Source organism: Macaca mulatta, chromosome 17 (genome assembly GCF_049350105.2).
Source record: "Macaca mulatta isolate MMU2019108-1 chromosome 17, T2T-MMU8v2.0, whole genome shotgun sequence".
Classification (NCBI taxonomy): Eukaryota; Metazoa; Chordata; class Mammalia; order Primates; family Cercopithecidae; genus Macaca; species Macaca mulatta.
In genome coordinates, this window is record NC_133422.1 from 56,972,474 (window position 1) to 57,000,186 (window position 27,713).

The window sequence follows — 27,713 nt, forward strand, 5'->3', positions numbered from 1 at the left end:
CTCTGCATTTGTGTTTTATTATTATTATTATTATTATTATTATTATTATTATTTATGGCCTTTGTTTTTATCTATTCAGCTAAGCATTTTGATTTTCTTAAGTCATCCTATGTCTCTAATATTTGTTTAGTCTTTAAATATGTCATATTTTTGTGCATGTAGAAATTCAAAACCAAATGACAGGTTCTTGTTTTGTAAGCTAGATATTTACCATATCTTTTTATAACCATCCCCACACGAGGCCTAAAAACAGATGCAGTTCCTGGACGCTTAAACCAGACTACATTCACTGTTTTACTGTTTTTCTTCTCCTATGTATGCGATGCCGATATACACAAACATAGGAGGGCCAATAAAATAATGCATTCTTAACATTTTAACAAACCTCCCCTAGAAATTATTTTTCCCAAAACACTTATTGAGATGAAAGCATAAAAACCAGTTTAAAATTAAGCAGTTACTAAGTGGAAGAAACTGCATACTGAACTCTTTGTACATAAACAAATAGTGGACTCATCCAACTACATCTAAAAAGACATGTCAAAATATTATAAAATTGTAAAGAGCTATATATTGGGAAGTATTCTAAAGAAGGAAGTAATAACATGTGAACTGGATGTATTGAGATCTCATTTATAATTTTGAGAAAATGGCTTCATATTACAATGATAAAATTTTGTTAATTAGTCAATAAAAATGTTGTCAACTAAAGTGTATACCTGCTTTAAAATTTATCGATTTATTTATAATTTATAATTATTTATAATTTATCTATTATTATTTAAATTTACAGTTTAGGGACTAACTGTGCAAAAATTAAAGAAATTATGAATTGTTTCCACAATTTCAGGATTCAAAATTATGTTTTTATATTACAACCATTATATATGTTTTGGGAAACCAGTAGTTTGATATACATTTTATATGTACTTCATTTATATCAACAGGCAATCTTCTTGAAACATTCTATGGAAATCAAGCTTTATCTATCAAACAGTATTAATCTAAGCATATACTTGAAGAAAGGAGATAACAAATTTTTATTTTATAAAGTAACAAATTATTTCATTTACATGTCAAAAATTTCTGTAAATAAAGTGAAATCACACATATTAAAAAAATAAAAAAGTCTCCTTAGTGTTGAATAAAATCTGAACATTAGATGTTGTATTTAAAATTTTACAGAGTTTTCTTGTACATTATCCATCTTTATAAAGTTGAAATACTGTTTTGACTTGAAAGTTATGGTATTATTTTGTGTATTTTATATTATCTAATCTCAGATTCAATATGATATAGAGTAAATTTAATGAGAAAGTTATACCTTGTTTACAGATTCTGCCACTTAATAGCTTGAAGGCACTGAAACTTAAAATTCACTATATGTTTTTATTAATGATAAAATAATGTCACATCTAATTTACATAATTCTATAAAGCTTTGTAATATTTAAACTTATGTAATCATACATTATATGTAGTGGCACAAAATGTTAAATGTTATTGCATGAATCATTTTAATTATATTTATTAAAACTTTTCATGTCCAATAATTTTTTATTTTGGCACTTCAGTAAAAATATTAACATGATAAAAATGATATTTTGATGTTATAATTCAAAATTTCCATTGCCTTGAATATATCAGATTGAATAAAAGGAATATTAGCATATCTACTACAACATAGAACTTACTAATTTTTAAATATATCAAAAATATCTATTTGTCATTCATTATGTTTTATTCCTGATTTAAAACTGAAACATAATATATGAAAAAATATATTTTTAATTTTTGTGTCATGTACTAATGAAAAACATACAATCATAAGAAATTGCTTTATCCAACTTGCCTGAAGTAATATTCACATTGTCTTGATTTTCTCAAGAGTTTATTCACTTTTTACATAATCATGTTTAATTTTTAATAAAACAGCAGTATGTAATTAAAATTTATAAGTGCATTATTAATTCCAATTAATTTTAAGATTATTTTATACATGATTGTGTCATTTTAAAAGACATTGCTTCCAAATGCAATTAAAGTGAGCATTCCAGATATATTGTAAAGACTATAGTCATAATTGGATTATCTGTCTTCAAGGATGAGGAAAAAGTTTTAAACACAAAACATTAAATATAAGGTGAGGGTGTAATACTGACTTATTTGTAATTAGAAAATGATTTCAAAACCTTCTCTTAGCAAAAATAGGTGAACTATTCTGGAGCAAATTGCTAATATAAATTATTTGGATGTAAATGTTAGTTTTGCACTTAATGTACACTTATTCATATCTCTTTATAATAAATGATTACTAGAAATTCATATACAGTGCATAAGTAAGCATTTCCATAGGCTGTCAACCTAATATATGCTTATGCAAAATATTAGAACTTTATACACTTACTGTTTTAAAATAAGAATTGTCTTCCATTAGTTTTGAAATTTTATTACAAAAGATAAAAATGCTTTATTGTTTCTGTTTTTATACAAATAACATTTATCAGTTCACACCATTTATAACTTATAATCTATCTGTACTTAAAATTTTCAAGCTTCCTTGTTAATTTAGATTTTGTTATTCTCCCATGAAGAAATCTATCATTGTATCATTTTAGAGATAATCTTGGTAAACTTTCTAAAATTTTGTGCTACAGAATAATTTTCTTTAGGTTTTCACATCATCCACTATAATGGGTAATTACTGGTGCCTGAATTTTTTTCTCTAGCATTGGGAAATGAACATAGTTATTGACTCACATAAAAATATTTATCCTGTATCTCATATTTTAAGTTGACAGTGTTAAATATGACAATTAATTTCAATGTTTGTGTCTAATGTATTTGCAGAAAATGTGTAAGCTATATAAACACAACACTAAAAGATGACAAAGGAAGTTTCCTGTTACGTCAAAATTAAAACCGAATTCACTTTCAAGTCCACAATTTTTTTGCACTATATTTATTGCTTTAAAAAACAACAACAACAACAACAACGAACTCTTTATTTAAAGGTGAACATCTAACTTGGTTAAGATGTACAAATGTGTTTGCCTAATTGAGATAAAAGTTAAACAATTCATTTTCTCAAATCTATCTTACTTTTTTCCATGTGAGTATATATCTATTTTTGAGCCAGTGTTTCCTTAACCTTAAATGCAGTGCATATGTCCTCAGAATAAAACACTCATGCCCAGCATTTCTCCGTATTTATTAGAAAATAATTATCTAGACAACATATAATTTTACTACTAAATTGGAAAATGCATTTACTTAGGAAAATGTGCCTTACTCTTCCTGTGAAGCTTGACATAATTTTCTTCTTTACCTCACCCCTTTCTCTTTTCAAAAGATCTCAGAGAGGTCCTTCCAGATAATTCCATCTAAAATATCCCTTTCCCACCTCTACTTCCCTAACACACATTATATTTTACTCTTAGAAGTTTGTTCTCTACTTATTTGTTTCTAGAGAGTTATTTTTGTGCTGGTAAGAATGCCAACTCTGTAAGAACTCCGTGTCATTTCTTCACCTTATATTCCTACTAAGATAATTACCTGGCACATACAAAATCAATTAATATATGTACAGTTGAAATACATGGAGAAACCACAAAAATACTTCCTCATAAAATTCTCCTAATCCAATATCAGTAGTTTTAACTTTTCTTAGCACTTTTATTACAACTTTCTTAGAGGAAATTGATGAACTGAATTTTAGGCACGTTAAACATCAACATCCTGTACAACATCTGATTGTCAATATCTATTATTATTTGGGTGTGTACGAATGAAAAGATGCCATCTGTGCTGGTAAGGAAGATTTAGGAGTTACTATTAATCTAATAGTGGGGTCAATTAAATTAAAGTTGATACAATTGCCCAGTGAAGTATAAAATATAGAAGAAAGGAGAATATAACCAAATACTGAAGAACACTAGTATTTATGGTGTGGACAGAGGAAAGGAAATGGAAGAAGCTGGTCCAGGCTGTCCAACAGATTTTGTGTAGGGTGGGAGCTCATTTCACTTTTTTCCTACCAGCAACCAAGAAACCAAACAATTCAGGTACTCTGCCTTTTTTTCTTTTTCTTTTTCTTTTTTTTTTTTTTCTGTCTTATCTACTACCAAATCCAGAGTCTCAATGGCTCCTTCTGCCAATGAAAAGTAGCAACAAAGGAGAAAAACCAGTGGATATCAGTATTATGGAAATCAAGAATAGAGCAATTTTCAGGAATAATAGGTTATCAAATATCGAATAGAAATCAGAAAAGTCAGAAAAGTATCTATTAATTTGTTAAATACTAATTTTTAAAAAACTTAAGGCATGGATCAATTTTCATTTACTTCAGTTTTCCCCGAGGTTTGCTCTACTGAAAGATTTTATCTGTTGTGTACTTCTTTTTTGTCTATCTTCTCTGAAGGACTCTCCTTAACAATGAGTTTCCTGATGTGTGTCCTGCTGATCACACTAATACATCATGACTCTCTTGTGCTCTGTTTTTTATGATAATTTCAGTCATTAGGATTTGAGAGGTTTAGATATCTTACCAAAATTTGGAGGAATGCCAAGAGGTGTTACATTAAGTATAGTCCAGAGTATCTCTATTTTTCTAATTCAGTTTGACTAAAACTTTCAGATTCATTCCTTTTTATACTCTCAATGTAACAAAGCCTGCAAGCCTGCCATCATAAGACTTTCTCCTTTGTAGATATGAAGTTCAAATCTCCTTCTACCCTGGGAGTATATTCTGCCTACGAAATTCCAACTGCTTCACTGTTGTATACATTGTATATACTGAACAGATCAACCCCTTTCCCCCAAGCTCCTTTAGTCATTCCTGTTGAATAAAGAGTGTATTTTCATTTGATATTGTCTAATGCTTCTTTGAGAGTATAACTTTGTCGGATTCTTGAAGGACATGATGTGGATGCAACAAAAATGACTGAATCTGTATCATATTATCTAGAATATGGTGACATTTGATTAATGTTTGTTGAGTTCTTAAAAACATATTTTTCTCTTAACTGTACAATTTCAGTATTTAAAAAGTATGTGTGTATTTTACAGCAGATTTGTCCTCCTCATTCTCTAAATGAAATATATAGTGTCAGTCAACTTTCACATTTCCATCTCTCCTTTCTCATTCCCCATGCCATCAGGAATGCCTCTAATAGTTTTATACACTTGAGCTTCAATATATCTAGAGCAAGGAGGTCTTTCTAAAATGAATAAAGCGAAAATATATTATGTGGCCGACTACTGTGTGATGATATAACTCATTAATATATGTAACAGTAACATGTACCACACCAGTGTAATCCATAGGAAAAACAAAAGATAAATAATCTTTATTTGGGTATCAATTATAGATTATCACCTAGAAGAACAGAGTATGTTAAATGCTACTTCAGATGTCGGGTAGAATAGAGAGCAACTAATCATTTGTAGTAGTAGAAGATGCAAAGGGTTGGTGAAAAGAGTATCCCAGTTATCAGTCCTCAGAACATGTTTCATCTTCTGCAAGGGCCCACCAACACAAACAAACATACATGTGGGGAATGTTGTTTGGGTACTCTTAGTGTTATCAGTGTGGAATTTAGGTAAGGCTGAATTTTCACAGAAATAGATTGGAGTCTAATAAATTTATTTTTGTAATTGTTTTTAGTTACCTATTTTTACTCCAACAATGGTATAGCCTAAAACAAACAAACAAACAAAGAACAACAACAACAAAAAAAGCTGGGTGCCGTGGCTCACGCCTGTAATTCCAGAACTTTGGGAGTCTGGGTCGGGCGGATCACGAGGTCAGGAGATTGAGACCATCCTGGCTAACACAGTGAAACCCAGTCTCTACTAAAAATATAAAAAATTAGCCAGGCGTGGTAGTGGGCGCCTATAGTCCCAGCTACTCAGGAGGTTGAGGCAGGAGAATCTCTTGAACCCGGGACGTGGAGGTTCAGTGAGCCGAGATCATGCCACTGCACTCCAGCCTGGGCAACAGAGTGAGACTCCATCTCAAAAAAAAAAAAAAAAAAAAAAAAAAAAAAACTTATTTATATCAACTGATTGTTAGATGAATTGGAATTAGGGCCAGTTTAATTCAAAAGTGAAAACAATCATTTACATGAGTTGTTTACATACACACACACAGAAATTATCCTCCTTTTAAAGCTTACTGCTTTCCCAACATTATGAGTCTTCTGCTTGCCTTGGGAAAAACACTGTAAACTGTTTTTTTTTGTTTGTTTGTTTCTTTCTGTTGCCTAAATTACCATAAAATTTTGCGTAAATAAAATATTTAGAGGAAAGAATGAAATACTGTCTATGTACTTAAGTGAGTATAGATGGAAGAATATAAATGTATACATAAATGAAAGCTATTACCCCGGGGCAGAGCAAAGTAAATCTTGTGAAGTTCCCTGAGAGCATTTGGACATACTGTGTACCTGAAGATAAGTAAGGGGTACATTGTTGCCTAGTTTCCAGTTCTTAAGCAAGCTACCATGTTCACAACACTTGCAAATGTTAAATCTGAATGCTGAGCCAAACTAAAATATAATCCACATAAAACTGTTGCAGTTATACGTCCTTAGTATAGTTGATATTTTGGCCAACAAAATATTTGCATAGGAACATAAATATTAATTGTATGTTCCACAAGAAGCATGCTTAACTTTGGTCAACAAATATTTAATATTAGAGATGTTAAAATATTTTCCTATATTATAAAAAGTGAAGAATTGAAAAGCTTGTTTAGAGTTTCTGATATATAAAGAGCTAAGAACTGTGTTTGTCACCATGGAAATATGAAAACATAGTATCTATGATTAAAAGTTTTCCAAAAATATTAATTAATTATTTTATGTGTTTTATTCATTCAAATTGAGTAATGACTGTATGCAATTTCTCCTACTAAGAACAAGCAATAAATTGGTAAATAAAGCTTCTATAGTGTACTTTCAAAGACACATATTTAACAAGACATTTGCAGGCTGGGAATATATACTCAAAGAAAAAAGTGGGTATTGCTATTATACTGTAAAGAAAGGGCACCTAACATAGTGTTGAAGGCAAGGGATTTATTCCCAGTGTAATTAATATCTACTCTGAACTGTGTATCATAATTTACCAGGTGATGATTGGATGAAGTTTTGCAGGAACCAATTGCATACAAAAGGAAAACATACTGGCAGCAAAAGAGCATAATTAGTGGCTAGTAAGTGACACACACACACAAAAATTCTTAATTTGCTGTGGTTTCACAATGGCAATGTGGTAATCCTAAAAACAAATCCTTCTTCAGAGATGATTAGTGAGCTATTTACAGTATTAGAGCATTGCAGTTATTTATGATCTTCAAAGTAATGTACAAAACTACAGGGTAAAAAGAAACAGTATTGGCAAAATGTTGAAAACATTGCAAGTAAGGCATAGGCACATAAGTTTTAGTAAACTTCTCTCTAACTTGGTGTGTATGAAACATCTCCATAATAAAAATTAGAAGTAAAAATTGGAAGAAAACCCCACAGAGAATGGAAGAAAACCCCACAGAGAAATAATCTGGGAAAGTTATTTGAATTCTAGAAACAAAAAATCACAGTAATATATAGGTAAGTGTAAATTATTTATAAGAAAACCATAGATAACTTCAAAATTATAGGCAATAGGTTTTCATGGAAAAGTAATTAGGAATGACTTATATAAATATAGTAATCATGAAAATGCAAATTAGGACCAAAATGAGATGTTTCATATCAAATTGACAAAAATTAAGAAGCTTACTAATAAATATCAAGCATTAGTAAGAATTTTCATCAGTAGATAATTTTATTGCTCTTACTAGGTTTTTAAATTGATACAAGTACATTAATAATGTGACAGCCATGTAAGGTTAAATATCCATAAACTCCAAAAAGAGTAATTTCACTGTTAGAGTCATATATCTTTGGGAACTCTTGTACGTCACCACCAATGTTTCCATAAGAATGTGACTGTAGTTAAGTGGGAGAGAAAAAATGGTTCAGAGGACTGAATGGCTGTATATAATGTAGCATATCTGCCAGTGAAATACCATAGATCAGAGAAAATATGGTTACAGAACACATCTAAGAAATAAAATATATTAATGAAAAAGAAAGCTGTAAGACTATTTATAGCATAGCTTTTATTGTCAGCAAAATTATTAAAAAGCACATAAACACCTAAACATGTACACAAATAAATGCTTACAGATAAATATACCAATATACATATATCTTATACATGTTAGTAACTTTACATTTGTGATTAAACATTTTTAAATCTAAAAAACTTCTGCATATATATATTTTATATATATATACACACACACAATTTATATATATATATACATATATATTATATATATATACACACACACACACACACACACACACACACACACACACACACATATTTTTTTCCAGGTTATTGGTTAACCCGGGAGAGAGCAAAACCTTAGGATACAGTAAAAAGAAACAAAAATCCATATAGCAATACCATTGGCCTTCTGCTTGATGGTTTGAGTAGTTGATTCCTGAGGGTTTTTTTTTAAATTATTGTGATTTTAGATTCACATGTGTGTTGCATAGTTTTTTTTTCATGTATACATATTATATAATAAAACAATTAAAATGTATTAGTATGAGGGCATTCATATAGAGCAAAGGTTGTTCATTACAAAGCCAGAATGTGAGTATAATGTAATTATAAACAGAATAATTCATTCTTAATTTATAACAATATAAACTTAACATATCAATTGATATTGTATTGAATTAGCTAAATACTCATAAAATAAGAACTTTAAAAGCATAAAACATAGTTAAAATATATGATGTGTCTACTTTCATCTGTGACCGTATAAACAATTTGACAAAGACAAAATATGTCAATTAGCAATGATGTAATAGATTTGAGTAAAATTATCAGCAGGATTAAAACTATGTATATACACATAAACCTTTGTATACTGCAGATAAATTATATGTTTTTAACACAAATAGAGAAAATAAGTGCATTTAATAAAAACAGTTGCAAGGCATAAAATTTTAAAGAATAATAATCCAATAATAAAGTATTGAGAAGTAAAATGTAAGGTAACTATTATTTCTATATACACTTATGAAAATTATGAAATATTAAAAAAGTAATCAGTATCAAATACCTAAAATTAAATTTATCTAGAGATATATTAATTTAAAAAATAAAATAGCACAAGTAAACCAAAATCATAGATATACTAGAAAAAATAAAGTTATCATTTACAATAGTAATGGAAGAAAAATAGCTTTTCCACACAAAATAATGTTCTTATGATAAAGAAAATGAGGAATTTTGCTGTCAAATACATTATTGCAAAATAAAGGCTTTATAGCCATAACCTGTATTTTTCATTCATTATCTAGGTATTATTCTAATACAGCAACATTTCCACAAATTATAATATAAAATTTTAATAACATCCCATTTTCTCTAATTACTTAACATTTGATGATGAATAAGAGTTAAATGAATATGTAATCTGAGGATGGTAATCTTATAATCGCATCTGAGAATCTTTTCAATTTTGCTGCACTTTTTTCTACAGCTTAGTCTTTGTGAAACTTGTTAACTTTAGGAAAGCTGGATTTGGTACTTGTTTTTTGGCTTCTGATAATGGTTTGGCTCTGCATCCCCACCCAGTTCTCATGGTGAATTGTAATCCCCTCATGTTGAAGGAGGTGGGTGGTGGAAGGTGATTGAATCATAGGGGAGGACTTCCCCTTGCTGTTCTCATGATGGGGTTCTGAAGACATCTGCTTGTTTAAAAGTGGTGGCACTCACTCCTTCACTCTCTCTCCTGCTATGCCATGGTAAGATGTGCTTGCTTCCCCCTTCGCCTTCCTCCACGATTGTAAGTTTCCTAAGGTTCCCCAGCCTTCCTGTACAGCTTGTAGAAGTGTGAGTCAATTAAACCTCTTTTCTTCATAAGTTACTCAGTCTCGGGTAGTTCCTTATAACAGTGTGATAACGGACTAACATAGATTCCCTACGAGTGAGTGTTCCTAGAAAATTAGAACATGGAAACTGCCAGTGGAAGGCCGGATGCCTGATATTGACAAATATCACTTTCATTGTATTTCCTTCAAAGCAGTAAAGAACTTCCCTATGTTTAAGAGCCCTAAAATGAAATACTTGTGAAAACAGGGTTAAACATTATTGACATTTTTTAAAAGAGTTGCATAGTTGCCAGGTTGATGAGGCCACAGGTGCCCTATTATATACATATACACACACACAAACACACATATATTATTATATATGTATGTAATATTATATATGTAACTTTTATACAAATACCATTATATCTATACACTCTATACATTATATGTATAAAAGTTATACCACAGAAAATGCTCATAATGATGAGAATGCAGTGCATGAAAGAAGAGAAAACAGTAACACTTTTAGAAGAAAAAAGAAAAAGATCTACATTCAAAACTCCGACAGAATTCTCTTCAGTATTTGTAGAATATAGAAGAGAAATTTAACACAATAATATTATAAATTAGAGAAGGTGAAGAGACATAAAATAAGATTTCTGTATTTCACTTGATCCAGTAAAATGAATAGCAGTAGATTGTAATAACCTACATAAATACGACTAAAAGAAAAATTTATAGAAATAAACACATACTGTCATAAACACTACAAATAAATCGAAATTAAAATTTAAAAATGTTCAAATAACCCAGAACTAGATAGGTAAATTAAATCAGAAGAAAATCATGGAGCAAACAGCAACACAAACAAAAAAGCAAAAGTAAGACCTAACATATTAATAACTATATGTAACTGTTCTAAATACACAAACTAAAAGTGATTGGCAAAGTAAATTTAAACACATATCCCAGCTACATGTCCCTGAGAAAAGCACTTCAAATATGGAACTACAGGAAGGTTGAAAGTAAAATGATGAAACATGTATCATGAAAATAATAAGTTTTTAAAACAGGAGTGGATATATTCATACCAGAAAAAGTAGTCTTCATAGCAAATAAAATTACCAGAGGTATTGAGGGATATTATATTAATATAAATGGGACAATCTTTCAAAAAACATAACTATCCTAAATGTTTATGCACCAAGCAATAGAGCTGCAAAATATGAAACAATTTGAAAGAGGGAGAGGTGAGTGGAGGGATAGATAAAGAGGTAGTGTAAACTAGCTGCTGAATATCAATATACATACATGTACATATATGTTACATATTTTACATATTACTGATTATATCATAAATATTCAAGTATTGATACAGTCTTTTTCTGGTGCCTTCCCTGTTATAGTGTTTTTATTTGATTCTGTATACTTAAATTTTATGAAAAATGAAGCAAAGCAATATTTTTAAAGCTCTTTACTCTTAAGCTGTCACCTGATTTATAGTAGTTGCAAAATTCATGGACATTGAGAAAATCTTTTCATTAAAGGTACCAACTTCAAAAAATGATGTAAAAGAAGTGCTTTTAAGAGCTGAAAGCTGTGGCCACATGGAACAAAAGAATAAATGGTAAGAGTTCTGTGTGATGTTCATATTGAAGTTTCCTGCTTTTATAGCTCAACAGATCAAATGTGATGAACCACTTGTTCCATAAAAGGTTATGAGGCTTTCACTTTCACAAAACTAAAGAATCAAATTCCTCTTCTTTTACAAATACCCTGAGAGATTAAAGATTTGGATTTAAAAAAAAAAAAAAGCAAGAATTGGTACCTTCTGCTACCAACTGTGAGTTGTGGGCTATTAGTGTCATGGATAGAATATACTTTTAAAAACACCTAAAAGTGCTATATTATGGTAACATCTTATTTTGTCATCAAAAACTATGAGATGAAGTTCCTTTACATAAAATATGATGAGAATACCTGAATTTTTCCATTTTCTTTTGGTTCTGAATTTATTTGTCAACTGGACAAGACACACTGCACCTTTCATTATTATTGTGAAATTAATTTTCCTTAATTGTAATAATTTATTATTTTAGATTTGAATTATAAAATCTGGAGATCATAGTCTCTACATGATTCTTTATGAAACATATGACAAAATTTATCAACTATGAAATATCTTTGTAAAATATCAATATTTTTGCCCTTCTCATCTACTCCTCTGTTCCCCTCTCACTGCCCTATACCCTTTTTGGCCTTCTTACTGATCCTTGAACATGTCAAATGAGCTGTGTCATCGGGCTTTGCACAAGTTTTTTTCCTTTGCTTACATGCTCCTTACCAAGAGAACCATGTGACCAAAATCTTCTTCAATCTCTTAATAAAATATCATCTTATGGTTAAAATATCACTCTACCTCCCAATCCTCTTTATAATTGTAACTTTCTTCTGTCTCTATTATTTCTAAACTCACTTTCCTTGTTTCATTTCCCCCAAAATAGTTATCATCCTCAGCATAATATGTAACTTATTATATCTATTTGATTATCATTTGTGGCATATTTTCCATTAGCAGAAGTTAAGTTTCATGACGTCAGTGATGTTTTTATGCTTCGTTCACAGATACCGTCTAAATTCCTTCTACAGTTAAAGACATGTGATGGATACTCAAAATATTTGTTGAATGAATGCTGATGTACAATATAATACATTTATTTGTATGTATTATAGGAAAAGTTTTCATATATGAGGGGATTTCAAAAAGTTCACCACAAAATGAAACTTAAAAATAAAAATATAAGTATGAAATTTATTTCTCACTATGAGCTCCATCAAGGCTAAGATACTTTTGTAAGCAATGACAGCAGCCATTTAGTCCATCTCTAAATAAATGATGGTCCTAAGAATTTAAGGTAGTCTTTTTATGTTATTAGTTAAAGAAAATACATATCCTTTGCAGATGTTTTTCAGATTAGGAAAAAAAAAAAAAAAAACACAGTCAGAAGGAGCCAAACCGGAACCCTAAGTGGGATGCCTAATGATTTTCCATTAAAGCTCTCACAAAATTGCCCTTGTTAATAAGAGTAATGAGCAGAAGCATTGTTATGGCAGAAAGGGACTCTCTGATGAAGTTTGCTGGGTGTTTTTGTGTTAAAGCATTGACTAACTTTCTCAAACACTCTTCATAAGCAGGATTTATAGTTTTTGAACTTCCAGAGAATAAGCAAAAAGGCACGAGCATCCCAAAAAACGATGTCATGATTTTGCCGTCCACTTTGACTGGAACACTTCCAACTCTTGACAGCCATTGCTTTATTTGTGCTTTTTCTTCAGGATAATATTGGTATAGCGATGTTTTATCTCCTGTTACAGTTCTCTTAAGAAATGCTTCACGTTCTTGATCTCACTTCGTTAAAATTTTCATTGAACGTTATGCTCTTGTCTGCCCGACCCAGACACGATAGTTTTTGACCCAGGCATGAAAGTTTCAGGATCTATTAAATGGAAACTTGGCACAACTTGAATTTTTTATTTTTAATTTTTTTATTTTATTTATTTATTTATTTTTATTGATTTATTTTTTGAGACGGAGTCTCGCTCTGTCACCCAGGCTGGAGTGCAGTGGCCGGATCTCAGCTCACTGCAAGCTCCGCCTCCCGGGTTCACGCCATTCTCCTGCCTCAGCCTCCCGAGTAGCTGGGACTACAGGCGCCGCCACCATGCCCGGCTAGTTTTACGTATTTTTTAGTAGAGACGGGGTTTCACCGTGTTAGCCAGGATGGTCTCGATCTCCTGACCTCGTGATCCGCCCGTCTCGGCCTCCCAGAGTGCTGGGATTACAGGCTTGAGCCACCGCGCCCGGCCAAATTTTTTAGTAGTCAGAATTGTGCAAGCTTAACCAGTTGAGATGTCTGTGGTGTTGTCTATTTCTGCTGTTAATTGTTGGTCTTCTTCAACTAGGGCATGAACAAGATTATTTTATTTCTAGCAAATTGGTGAAGATGGTCTGATGCTGTGGGCTTCAACATTGTCTTGTCCCTTCTTAAAAGAAGTTAACCATTTGTACTCTGTAAATTTCTCTAGGTTATTGTCCTCCTAAATTTTTCATGAAGCATCGATGATTCATCATTTTTCTACGCAAGCTTCATCATAAAATTGATAATGGTTCTTGCTTCAAATTGAATAGAATACATGTAAATTTTCTAGGGGCTCTTTTTAAACTGATGCCTTTTCTTCTTAATGCCTCAAACTAGATACTGTTCAAATATGTTCTAAAAAGTTAGTACGAGTTTGTTACTGTGCAAAAGTTTTGAAATTCATGAGTAGTTTTTCGTAGTATGCATTTTTCCATTATCATTTTAAAGACCCTTCACCCAGTCTTAAATATTATTTTGCTTAACTTGCACCTGTCAAGTGTATTCTTCTATAAAATACTGTGTTTACTGTCTTTTCTCCATTTACTTGATTTAAATATTTTGCCACTTATCTTACCAAAAGACGATGCAAAGTAAATGAAGGCTAGCATAGCTTTCTTTAATGTAAGTATTATTAAAATATATGACCAAGCCATTTACAATTTATATCATGTCTACTGTAAAGTATATATGCAAATATGGTGATTTTCATTAACATATTTATTAAAAAATCTGTGAAAGAAAGCTGTTTAACCTATAACATGGATGAATATTTATTTGACAAAAAAAAAATAAGTATTCGTCTTTTCAAAAACTCAGCATATATGTTTTGAGTACGTAAAGAATGCCAAGTATTGGATGATGTTATAAGAATATATAAGTACACAAGACAATCAAGATGGCTGCTTTTAGGAAACTTATATTTGGAGGGATTAAAATAATCAACATTTAGGAATAAATGGAAATTTCATTAGAATTAAATATAAAATATATAAATTAATAATCACTAGTTATAAAAATCATGTTTTTAAACGAGAAAATAGCTAACTTTTTATTTACATACACCCAAGGAAAATGCTATTAATAGATACACTTCTGAAGCATAATATAAATGTATATGCACATTTTATCAGAAAATGGCACAATATTTTAGATCTTTACAAATAGTCCAGTGGTTGTTCAATCATTCAATTTAATATTTGTTTATCCATGGAGGGTTATCCAGCACCAATTATTCTATCATGGACATAAGTAAAAGTCTCCATGCTTTTTAAAATGTAACAGAGTTTTATGTGATATTGCCTTTGCAGAATGAATATGTTCACTAGTTTTAAAACAACTGAGCAGATATGAGAAAACCATGTGATTCTGAAATATTAAAGTCACATAAAATAGATACTGCTTTCTAGGAAAATCATCTGACAAATAACAGATTCCTAGTAATAGAAATCATTTGAGAAATTGTTGAAATTGTACAGACAAGCAATGATTAGGACATGAAATGGACAATAGTTGTAATATGAAAATGTAATGTAATTTTTTATTTCCAGTATATTTAAGCATTTCCAAATATACAAAACTACAGTGACTCTGAGATACCTAGAGCAGGAACTGTGTTGTCACGAGACTATTTATTTTAATATAGACCATTGAATTTTTTTTTTTTTTTTTTTTTTTTTTTTTGAGACGGAGTCTCTCTCTGCCGTTCAGGCTGGAGTGCAGTGGCCGGATCTCAGCTCACTGGACCATTGAATTTTTAAACCCAACTCATCACAGTGACAGTTCTAAAATCCCCTTGGGCTTCAAAACTGTTAAAAATGTTTGCCCGTCCTGATTCTATTTCATGAATCTGTATATTGCAGTTTCTTTTTACAGCCTAATTAGAGAAGTAAGATTTATAAAGGCCCAGAAGTCAAATCAATGCAAAGAGAACACTGTAATTTGTTTCACTGGGTCATATGAGTGAGTCGTGATCAAGAGTGAAAAAATTATGGTTGAAACTGTTTCCAGTGATAGATTAACACCCAGAGGATGAAAACTTTAGATAAGACACTATACTAAAGTAAGCAAGTAAGCAGGTTATTGAACAGTATATAATTAAGGTTGGGGACTACAGATATTGAGAGATTAAGACATAAGCCAAGTAGTTTCCTAGAAATTACACATTAGGGCTCATGACATTTATTTTTCTCCAGATAATATTATGATGCCCAATTTTTAGGAGGCATGCAATGTGTTGTTGCTGACTATAAAATTAATGATCTTCTCTCTTCTAAAAAAAATCCAAAAGGTTCAATGAGGTATGAGAGCCATATTATTTTAAAGTTCCACATTTTCCTAATAGTTTTTTTCACTCACCAAATACTCATATACCAAGTATTAAGTCAGGTGGATTATATTTGGGATCACTCAAAACTTATTCCTATCACTGTTTCACACCCGTTCTTAGTAACAATTCTCCTTTCAGATGGTCAGGGTATGTGTTCATTGGAGTAATTAACCACCTTTGAATAGCTATCAAGCCTGGAAGTAACTTGGTACCATATGCTACACGTGTATCTAAGGTCATTGGCCGATTACTGTACGTGTTTTAATAGAAAGTGGATCTCCTTTGTTTATGCAAGTTCACGTATAAACTGATGCCAACATATTAAACACATTTTCAGATATGCCAAAGCTGTGCAGGCAGTAAATATACAAATTTATGCAGATAGATATCTATTGCTTGAGAGTAATCCACTGGTCCTTACCACGAAGCTGCTGTTGGCTCCCTCAATGGAGCATGCCACTGGTTCCTGTTCCTGGAAGGTGGATCACTGGTCTCTAGAAGCTGCCAAACTAACACTGGTGATGTGAGTACAGGCTATTTATCTCAGGCATCTCCTTCATTGCTGCCACGATGGCCACTTTATTAATGTGCCCATCATGCTAGACCTGTGGTTGCCAATTACAAAGGCATGCTAAGGTTCCCTTGCTGAGTCCTTTTGACTTCTTTGTGAATTGGTCGATTTACAGAGATGAATGAATTTTTTGATATGTGACATATTTACACATCATATGCTTATAACCCAGACTTTAAGCAAAAAATACAGTATTTTTCATCCAGGCTAGTAAATACTAATCACGAGCCTATGTTTACTGCCTCTTTGGGACAAATCTCTGTCCACACAAAGGGGATGATTAAGGTGATTGTCTGAATTTATACCTATTGGGAAGATTTTCCTCTGTCACCTTTTTCAAGGCTTATAGCATAGGGAGTTATCACACAGTTTTCATTGATATTGGCTTGCATGTCAATGCCAAGACAAATTCTTGATAAACCAAATTGAGATGTATTCTTGTCTTTCATATGATCATAAGATATTATCATAGACATAGGCCAAGGAAGGGATACTGTGTAACAATATTAGGTATAACGTTCATCTAGGCTTCCCTCACATGCTTCTGGCTGTGCACCCTGTCAGTGATGTAATGCATTCCAGGTGTACCGCTTCATTCATGTCAGGGTTTTATATCAGAGATGATTTGTACAATATTCAGATAGTCCATAGCTCTTCTGACTAAACTATGACAGAGGTGGAAGTATTAATGTAGCTTTGGGACACAATTGTGAGTGTAAGGTGCTGTTTATTCCATGTGAATGTGAACTGTTTTAATCCTTTTCTTTTTTTCTTTTTTTTTTTAATTTATTTATTATTATTATACTTTAAGTTCTAGGGTACATGTGCATAACGTGCAGGTTTGTTACATATGTATACTTGTGCCATGTTGGTGTGCTGCACCCATCAACTCTTCAGCACCCATCAACTCGTCATTTACATCAGGTATAACTCCAAATGCAACCCCTTCCCCCTACCCCCTCCCGATGATAGGCCCTGCTGTGTGATGTTCCCCTTCCTGAGTCCAAGTGATCTCATTGTTCAGTTCCCACCTATGAGTGAGAACATGCGGTGTTTGGTTTTCTGTTCTTGTGATAGTTTGCTAAGAATGATGGTTTCTAGCTGCATCCATGTCCCTACAAAGGACACAAACTCATCCTTTTTTATGGCTGCATAGTATTCCATGGTGTATATGTGCCACATTTTCTTAATCCAATCTGTCACTGATGGACATTTGGGTTGATTCCAAGTCTTTGCTATTGTGAATAGTGCCGCAATAAACATACGTGTGCATGTGTCTTTATAGCAGCATAATTTATAATCCTTTGGGTATATCCCCAGTAATGGGATGGCTGGGTCATATGGTACATCTAGTTCTAGATCCTTGAGGAATCGCCATACTGTTTTCCATAATGGTTGAACTAGTTTACAATCCCACCAACAGTGTAAAAGTGTTCCTATTTCTCCACATCCTCTCCAGCACCTGTTGTTTCCTGACTTTTTAATGATCGCCATTCTAACTGGTGTGAGATGGTATCTCATTGTGGTTTTGATTTGCATTTCTCTGATGGCCAGTGATGATGAGCATTCTTTCATGTGTCTGTTGGCTGTATGAATGTCTTCTTTTGAGAAATGTATGTTCATATCCTTTGCCCACTTTTTGATGGGGTTGTTTGTTTTTTTCTTGTAAATTTGTTTGAGTTCTTTGTAGGTTCTGGATATTAGCCCTTTGTCAGATGAGTAGATTGCAAAAATTTTCTCCCATTCTGTAGGTTGCCTGTTCACTCTGATGGTAGTTTCTTTTGCTGTGCAGAAGCTTTTTAGTTTAATTAGATCCCATTTGTCAATTTTGGCTTTTGCTGCCATTGCTTTTGGTGTTTTAGACATGAAGCCTTTGCCCATGCCTATGTCCTGAATGGTACTGCCTAGGTTTTCCTCTAGGATTTTTATGGTATTAGGTCTAACATTTAAGTCTCTAATCCATCTTGAATTAATTTTCGTATAAGGAGTAAGGAAAGGATCCAGTTTCAGCTTTCTACTTATGGCTAGCCAATTTTCCCAGCACCATTTATTAAATAGGGAATCCTTTCCCCATTTCTTGTTTCTCTCAGGTTTGTCAAAGATCAGATGGCTGGAGATGTGTGGTATTATTTCTGAGGACTCTGTTCTGTACCATTGGTCTATATCTCTGTTTTGGTACCAGTACCATGCTGTTTTGGTTACTGTAGCCTTGTAGTATAGTTTGAAGTCAGGTAGCGTGATGCCTCCAGCTTTGTTCTTTTGACTTAGGATTGTCTTGGAGATGCAGGCTCTTTTTTGGTTCCATATGAACTTTAAAGCAGTTTTTTCCAATTCTGTGAAGAAACTCATTGGTAGCTTGATGGGGATGGCGTTGAATCTATAAATTACCTTGGGCAGTATGGCCATTTTCACGATATTGATTCTTCCTATCCATGAGCATGGTATGTTCTTCCATTTGTTTGTGTCCTCTTTTATTTCACTGAGCAGTGGTTTGTAGATATCCTTGAAGAGGTCCTTTACATCCCTTGTAAGTTGGATTCCTAGGTATTTTATTCTCTTTGAAGCAATTGTGAATGGAAGTTCATTCCTGATTTGGCTCTCTGTTTGTCTGTTACTGGTGTATAAGAATGCTTGTGATTTTTGCACATTAATTTTGTATCCTGAGACTTTGCTGAAGTTGATTATCAGCTTAAGGAGATTTGGGGCTGAGACAATGGGGTTTTCTAAATATACAATCATGTCATCTGCAAACAGGGACAATTTGACTTCTTCTTTTCCTAACTGAATACCCTTGATTTCTTTCTCTTGCCTAATTGCCCTAGCCAGAACTTCCAACACTATGTTGAATAGGAGTGGTGAGAGAGGGCATCCCTGTCTTGTGCCAATTTTCAAAGGGAATGTTTCCAGTTTTTGCCCATTCAGTATGATATTGGCTGTGGGTTTGTCATAAATAGCTCTTATTATTTTGAGGTACGTTCCATCAATACCGAATTTATTGAGCGTTTTTAGCATGAAGGGCTGTTGAATTTTGTCAAAAGCCTTTTCTGCATCTATTGAGATAATCATGTGGTTCTTGTCTTTGGTTCTGTTTATATGCTGGATTATGTTTATTGATTTGCAAATGTTGAACCAGCCTTGCATCCCAGGGATGAAGCCCACTTGATCATGGTGGATAAGCTTTTTGATGTGTTGCTGAATCCGGTTTGCCAGTATTTTATTGAGGATTTTTGCATCGATGTTCATCAGGGATATTGGTCTAAAATTCTCTTTTTTTGTTGTGTCTCTGCCAGGCTTTGGTATCAGGATGGTGTTGGCCTCATAAAATGAGTTAGGGAGGATTCCCTCTTTTTCTATTGATTGGAATAGTTTCAGAAGGAATGGTACCAACTCCTCCTTGTACCTCTGGTAGAATTCAGCTGTGAATCCATCTGGTCCTGGACTTTTTTTGGTTGGTAGGCTATTAATTATTGCCTCAATTTCAGAGCCTGCTATTGGTCTATTCAGGGATTCAACTTCTTCCTGGTTTAGTCTTGGAAGAGTGTAAGTGTCCAGGAAATTATCCATTTCTTCTAGATTTTCCAGTTTATTTGCGTAGAGGTGTTTATAGTATTCTCTGATGGTAATTTGTATTTCTGTGGGGTCGGTGGTGATATCCCCTTTATCATTTTTAATTGCGTCGATTTGATTCTTCTCTCTTTTCTTCTTTATTAGTCTTGCTAGTGGTCTGTCAAGTTTGTTGATCTTTTCAAAAAACCAACTCCTGGATTCATTGATTTTTTGGAGGGTTTTTTGTGTCTCTATCTCCTTCAGTTCTGCTCTGATCTTAGTTATTTCTTGCCTTCTGCTAGCTTTCGAATGTGTTTGCTCTTGCTTCTCTAGTTCTTTTAACTGCGATGTTAGAGTGTCAATTTTAGATCTTTCCAGCTTTCTCTTGTGGGCATTTAGTGCTATAAATTTCCCTCTACACACTGCTTTAAATGTGTCCCAGAGATTCTGGTATGTTGTATCTTTGTTCTCATTGGTTTCAAAGAATATCTTTATTTCTGCCTTCATTTCGTTCTGTACCCAGTAGTCATTCAGGAGCAGGTTGTTCAGTTTCCATGTAGTTGAGTGGTTTTGATTGAGTTTCTTAGTCCTGAGTTCTAGTTTGATTGCACTGTGGTCTGAGAGACAGTTTGTTATAATTTCTGTTCTTGTACATTTGCTGAGGAGTGCTTTACTTCCAATTACGTGGTCAATTTTGGAGTAAGTACGATGTGGTGCTGAGAAGAATGTATATTCTGTTGATTTGGGGTGGAGAGTTCTATAGATGTCTATTAGGTCTGCTTGCTGCAGAGATGAGTTCTATTCCTGGATATCCTTGTTAACTTTCTGTCTCGTTGATCTGTCTAATGTTGACAGTGGAGTGTTGAAGTCTCCCATTATTATTGTATGGGAGTCTAAGTCTCTTTGTAAGTCTCTAAGGACTTGCTTTATGAATCTGGGTGCTCCTGTATTGGGTGCATATATATTTAGGATAGTTAGCTCTTCCTGTTGAATTGATCCCTTTACCATTATGTAATGGCCTTCTTTGTCTCTTTTGATCTTTGACGGTTTAAAGTCTGTTTTATCAGAGACTAGTATTGCAACCCCTGCTTTTTTTTTGTTCTCCATTTGCTTGGTAAATCTTCCTCCATCCCTTTATTTTGAGCCTATGTATGTCTCTGCGTGTGAGATGGGTCTCCTGAATACAGCAGACTGATGGGTCTTGACTCTTATCCAGTTTGCCAGTCTATGTCTTTTAATTGGAGCATTTAGTCCATTTACTTTTAAGGTTAATATTGTTATGTGTGAACTTGATCCTGCCATTATGATTTTAACTGGTTATTTTGCTTGTTAGTTGATGCAGTTTCTTCCTAGCCTAAATGGTCTTTACATTTTGGCATTTTTTGCAATGGCTGGTACCGGTTGTTCCTTTCCATGTTGAGTGCTTCCTTCAGGGTCTCTTGTAAGTCAGGCCTAGTGGTGACAAAATCTCTAAGCATTTGCTTATCTGTTAAGGATTTTATTTCTCCTTCACTTACAAAACTTAGTTTGGCTGGATTTGAAATTCTGGGTTTAAAATTCTTTTCTTTAAGAATGTTGAATATTGGCCCCCACTCTCTTCTGGCTTGGAGAGTTTCTGCGGAGAGATCTGCTGTTAGTCTGATGGGCTTCCCTTTGTGGGTAACCCGACCTTTCTCTCTGGCTGCCCTTAAGATTTTTTCCTTCATTTCAACTTTGGTGAATCTGGCAATTATGTGTCTTGGAGTTGCTCTTCTCGAGGAGTATCTTTGTGGCATTCTCTGTATTTCCTGGATTTGAATGTTGGCCTGCCCTACTAGGTTGGGGAAGTTCTCCTGGATGATATCCTGAAGAGTGTTTTCCAACTTGGTTCCATCTTCCCCCTCACTTTCAGGCACCCCAATCAGACGTAGATTTGGTCTTTTTACATAATCCCATACTTCTTGCAGGCTTTGTTCATTTCTTTTTCTTCTTTTTTCTTTTGGTTTCTCTTCTCGCTTCATTTCATTCATTTGATCCTCAATCGCTGATACTCTTTCTTCCAGTTGATCGAGTCGGTTACTGAAGCTTGTGCATTTGTCACGTATTTCTCGTGTCATGGTTTTCATCTCTTTCATTTCGTTTAGGACCTTCTCTGCATTAATTACTCTAGCCATCAATTCTTCCACTTTTTTTTCAAGATTTTTAGTTTCTTTGCGCTGGGTACGTAATTCCTCCTTTAGCTCTGAAAAGTTTGATGGACTGAAGCCTTCTTCTCTCATGTCGTCAAAGTCATTCTCCATCCAGCTTTGATCCGTTGCTGGCGATGAGCTGTGTTCCTTTGCCGGGGGAGATGCGCTCTTATTTTTGGAATTTCCATCTTTTCTGCCCTGCTTTTTCCCCAACTTTGTGGTTTTATCTGCCTCTGGTCTTTGATAATGGTGATGTACTGATGGGGTTTTGGTGTAGGTGTCCTTCCTGTTTGATAGTTTTCCTTCTAACAGTCAGGACCCTCAGCTGTAGGTCTGTTGGAGATTGCTTGAGGTCCACTCCAGACCCTGTTTGCCTGGGTATCAGCAGCAGAGGCTGCAGAAGATAGAATATTTCTGAACAGCGAGTGTACCTGTCTGATTCTTGCTTTGGAAGCTTCCTCTCAGGGGTGTACTCCACCCTGTGAGGTGTGGGGTGTCAGACTACCCCTAGTGGGGGATGTCTCCCAGTTAGGCTACTCAGGGGTCAGGGACCCACTTGAGCAGGGAGTCTGTCCCTTCTCAGATCTCAACCTCCGTGTTGGGAGATCCACTGCTCTCTTCAAAGCTGTCAGACAGAGTCGTTTGCATCTGCAGAGGTTTCTGCTGTTATTTTTATTTTTACTGTGCCCTGTCCCCAGAGGTGGAGTCTACAGAGACAGGCAGGTTTCCTTGAGCTGCTGTGAGTTCCACCCAGTTCGAGCTTCCCAGCAGCTTTTTTTACCTACTTAAGCCTCAGCAATGGCGGGCGCCCCTCCCCCAGCCTCGTTGCTGCCTTGCCGCGATATTGCAGACTGCTGTGCTAGCAATGAGGGAGGCTCCCTGGGCGTGGGACCCTCCCAGCCAGGTGTGGGCTATGATCTCCTGGTGTGCCTGATTGCTTAAAGTGCAGTATTGGGGTGGGAGTTACCAGATTTTCCAGGTGTTGTGTGTCTCAGTTCCCCTGGCTAGGAAAAGGGATTCCCTTCCCCCTTGCGCTTCCCAGGTGAGGCGATGCCTCGCCCTGCTTCAGCTCTCGCTGGTCGGGCTGCAGCAGCTGACCAGCACCGATCGTCCGGCACTCCCCAGTGAGATGAACCCAGTACCTCAGTTGAAAATGCAGAAATCACCGGTCTTCTGTGTCGCTCGCGCTGGGAGTTGGAGACCGGAGCTGTTCCTATTCGGCCATCTTGCTCCGCCCCTGCCTCCTTTTCTTATCATAATAGAAAACTGTATTTTCCAAGTCTCTGAGGCTATACTAATTATCTTTAGCAAAAGTGTCACATCCTCATGAGATTTGGTATTTGGTCAACAACAAAGTTGATCCCATAGTATTCTATAGTCATTCTCCAGCATCCATCCTATTTCTATAGGAGTCATATAGGTGAATCAAAATAGATATAATAAGAACTGCTAATGCACTAATCTGGCCCTTTTTAGACTATTAAGGTTGATATTATATTTTTTTAAGTCACTTGGGATGTAATATTGTTTTTGAATTTCTTGTTTTACAGGGAATAATGGTTTTTGAAGAATTCCCTCAAGTTTTATACCATGATAGTTTTTCCTCTATGGACTAAAGAAAGGTACAATGTGATGAAATGACAACCAGCCAGTCCTTGGCTAGAGCTCTATTTATATTATTTCTCTTTACCACATATGTCACAATTTATTCCTTTTCTGACAGCGAAGTGGCATGACAGCATGATGATGTTATTGGTGTCAACAGGCCTTGTTTCTGACAGCCCTCAACATGTCAGGGAATCTTCTGCTTTCCAGTCCACAGTTACCAGAGGAAATTAACATGAGTCTCTTTAGTGAAGCACTAGGATATACATTTTGGGTAGGTTACTCACTATGGTTTTGCATAGGCCTTTCCCCTGGGGATTTCAGTGCTTCTTCAGGTAATGCATTCTAACTGCAAAACTGGCTTAGCTCCAGAAACTGGGCAATCAGTACTATTAAATGGATCAATTGTCTTCAGTACACAGATATTTCACCCTTAATTTTTTTATGTTGACACAAATTGGATAAATAACTTTGTTGACTGCCCTCCTGTGTTTCCCTAGAAATTCTGTGTTCTAATGACCATATTTATAACCCTGAGCTGTTTGTTAACCTTTGGCTGCCACTCAAATTTGCCAGTTATTATCATGGTTATGATCACTTCTCTTCCAGTGGTTAAACACCACTGCCCTGCCTCTATTGTCTTTCAATAATTTATCAAGTTTTGTAGTAGCTTCTCCTACTGATATGGTTTAGCCATGTCCCCACCCAAATCTCATCTTGTATCACAGCTCCCATAATTCCCAGGTGTCATGGGAGGGACCAGTGGGAGGTAACTGAATTATGGGGGTGAGTCTTTCCCATGCTGTTTGCATGATAGTGAATAAGTCTCACAAGATCTGATGGCTTTATAAAGGGGAGTTGCCCCACACAAGCTCTCTCTTGCCTGCTGCCATGTAAGACATATCTTTGTTTTTCCTTTGTCTTCCCATCATGATTGTGAGGCCTCCCCAGTCATGTGGAACCATGAGTCCATTAAACCTCTTTCTTTTATAAATTACCCAGTCTCAGATAGCAGCATGAGAATAGACTAATACATCTACTTTTAGCCTTGGTATCAGAAAGAGTGATTCTTTTACTTGTGCACTGCTTAGTGTTGTGACCTCCCTACAGGACGCTATCATCTGTGAGCCTTCTGACTGCATGTCCAATTCAGCATGGTTTCTCTTTTACCATCTGAGAGGCAGCTCAGGCATCTCATATTTATTCAGCATGGACAGTCACTTTTCCATGGTCCTAGTGAGCATTATATAAGTGAGTTTATCACCTTCCAGGGTCTTTTTACAGAGTGTTGTATCTTGTATTTTGGGATAATGCCACAAATTAAATTTTATATCCCAACTCACTTTATCAACACCCTCAGAATTTAATCTCTTAACTAACTGGGTAGCTTCTATCTGTAAAGGACAGCTAGATTTTTTTTCCTTTCTTTGGCATGTAGTGATATTGACAACTAATATATCCTCAAATGTAGTATGCTATAATTTAACCCTATTTAGTGTGGTTTTGTACTCCAGCAAGGTATCTAAGAATAAATCTCTTCTTATCTTAAAGTAATTGTTATTTTTTTTTAACTTGTTGATTTAAAAACATATACTGAGGTAAGAACATTTAACATGAGATCTAGTTGCTTACTAAAATTTTAAGAACACAATAGAGTATTGTTAGTTATAGGTACAATGTTGTACAGCAGATCTGTTAATCTTACTCCTCTTGCATTATTAAAATTCATGCTCATTGAATAACATCTCCCCATTTTTCCCTGTCCCCTGCCCTTGGCAACTACCATCTACTTTCTACTGAGATTCTAATGAGATTGACTATTTTAGCTATATCATATAGGTGGAATTATGTGGTATTGGTAGTTCTGTGACTGACTTATTTCTCTTAGCATAATGTCTTCATGGTTCATCCATGTTGTTGCATATTACAAGATTTCCTTCTTCTTAAGAGCTGAATAATATTTTATTGTATTTGTATATAACATGTTCCTTATCCACTAATCAACTGATGGACATTTAGGTTGTTTCTGTATCTTATCAACTGTAAATAATGTTCCAGTTAACACAAGGGTGCACATATCTGTTCAAGATCCTAATTTTTTGTTTTGGGTTAATTACCCAGAAGTAGGATTTCTATATCCTGCTGTAGTCTATTTGCATTTTATCAGGAAACGTGTTATTCATAACAGCTGCACCATTATACATTCTCATCAACATATATTAATATTGCAATTTCTTACATACATGTAACACTTTTTACATTGTTTTATTCATTTTTTGTAATAATCATTATAACAGGTATGAAGTGCTATCTCATTGTAGTTTTGACTGGTGCTTCTCTGTTGTATTGTGATGTTGAGAATATTTTCATATACCTGTTGGCCATTTTTATGTTTTTCTAGAGAAAAAATGTCTGTTCAAGTTATTTGTCAAGTTCTTTTAAATCAGGATTTTTTTTTTTAAGTATGAGTTGAAGGACTTAATCTTGTATTATGCATATTAACCTTTAACAATTGCAAATATTTTAACTGCCTTTTTTCACTCTGTCGATTGTTGCATTTGCTGTTCAGAAGCTTTTAGTTATACGTAGTCCCACTTGTCTATCATTGTTTTTTTTCCCTTCAATTTTGCTGTCTTATCAAAAAAAATCATTGCCAATGCCAATGTCATGTATATTTTTCCTTATGTTTTCTTCTAAGAGTTTTACAATTTAGGTCTCTGTGTTAAGTATTTAATCTATTTTGAGTTGATCTTTGTATATGATGTAAAATACGTTTCCAATTTCATTTTTTATTATGGGAATATCCAATTTTCCCAACACCGGTTTTTGAAGAAACTATCCCATCTCTATTGTGTACTCTTGGTACCCTTGCAAAAGATCAGTTGATGGTATATTCAAGGGATTTTGTCTGGGATCTGTTCTCTTTCATAGTTCTATATGTCTATGTTTATGGTAGTATCATATTATTTTAATTACTGTAACTTACAGTAATATACAATATGCCATAATATACAGTAATATCTCCCTTATCTGTGGGCTTGTTTTCTACCATTTCAGTTACCTGCAGCAAACCACAGTTCCAAAATATTAAATAGAATTTCAGAAATAAGCAATTCATATGTTTTAAACTGTAAGTTTTTCTGAGTAATGTGATGGCGTGTCACACTGTTCCAACCACCCTACCTGGGATATGAATCATCCGTGGATCCAGCATATCTACACTGTGTATACTACTCACCCATTAGTCACTTAGTAGCCTTCTCAGTCACTAGATGAAAAAAATATAATATATAGAGTTTGGTGTCATCTAAGGTTTTAGGCATCCACTGGAGATCTTGAAACATATCCCTCACAAATAAGAGGAAGGTACTGTATTTTAAAGTCAGAAAGCATGTTGCCTTCAGCTTTGTTCTTTTCGTTCAACATTGTTTGGACTATAAGGAATTACACTTTCATATACATTTTATAACTTTTTACACTTATGTGAAAAGTGGCATGGAGATTTGAATAGAGATTTAACTGAACCTAGAGACTGCTCTTGCTCTGGGAATTGTGTCAATTTTAACAATATTAAGTCAGCCAATCCATGGACACAGGATATTTTACATTTATTTGTGCTTTCTTTAATTTTTTTTAT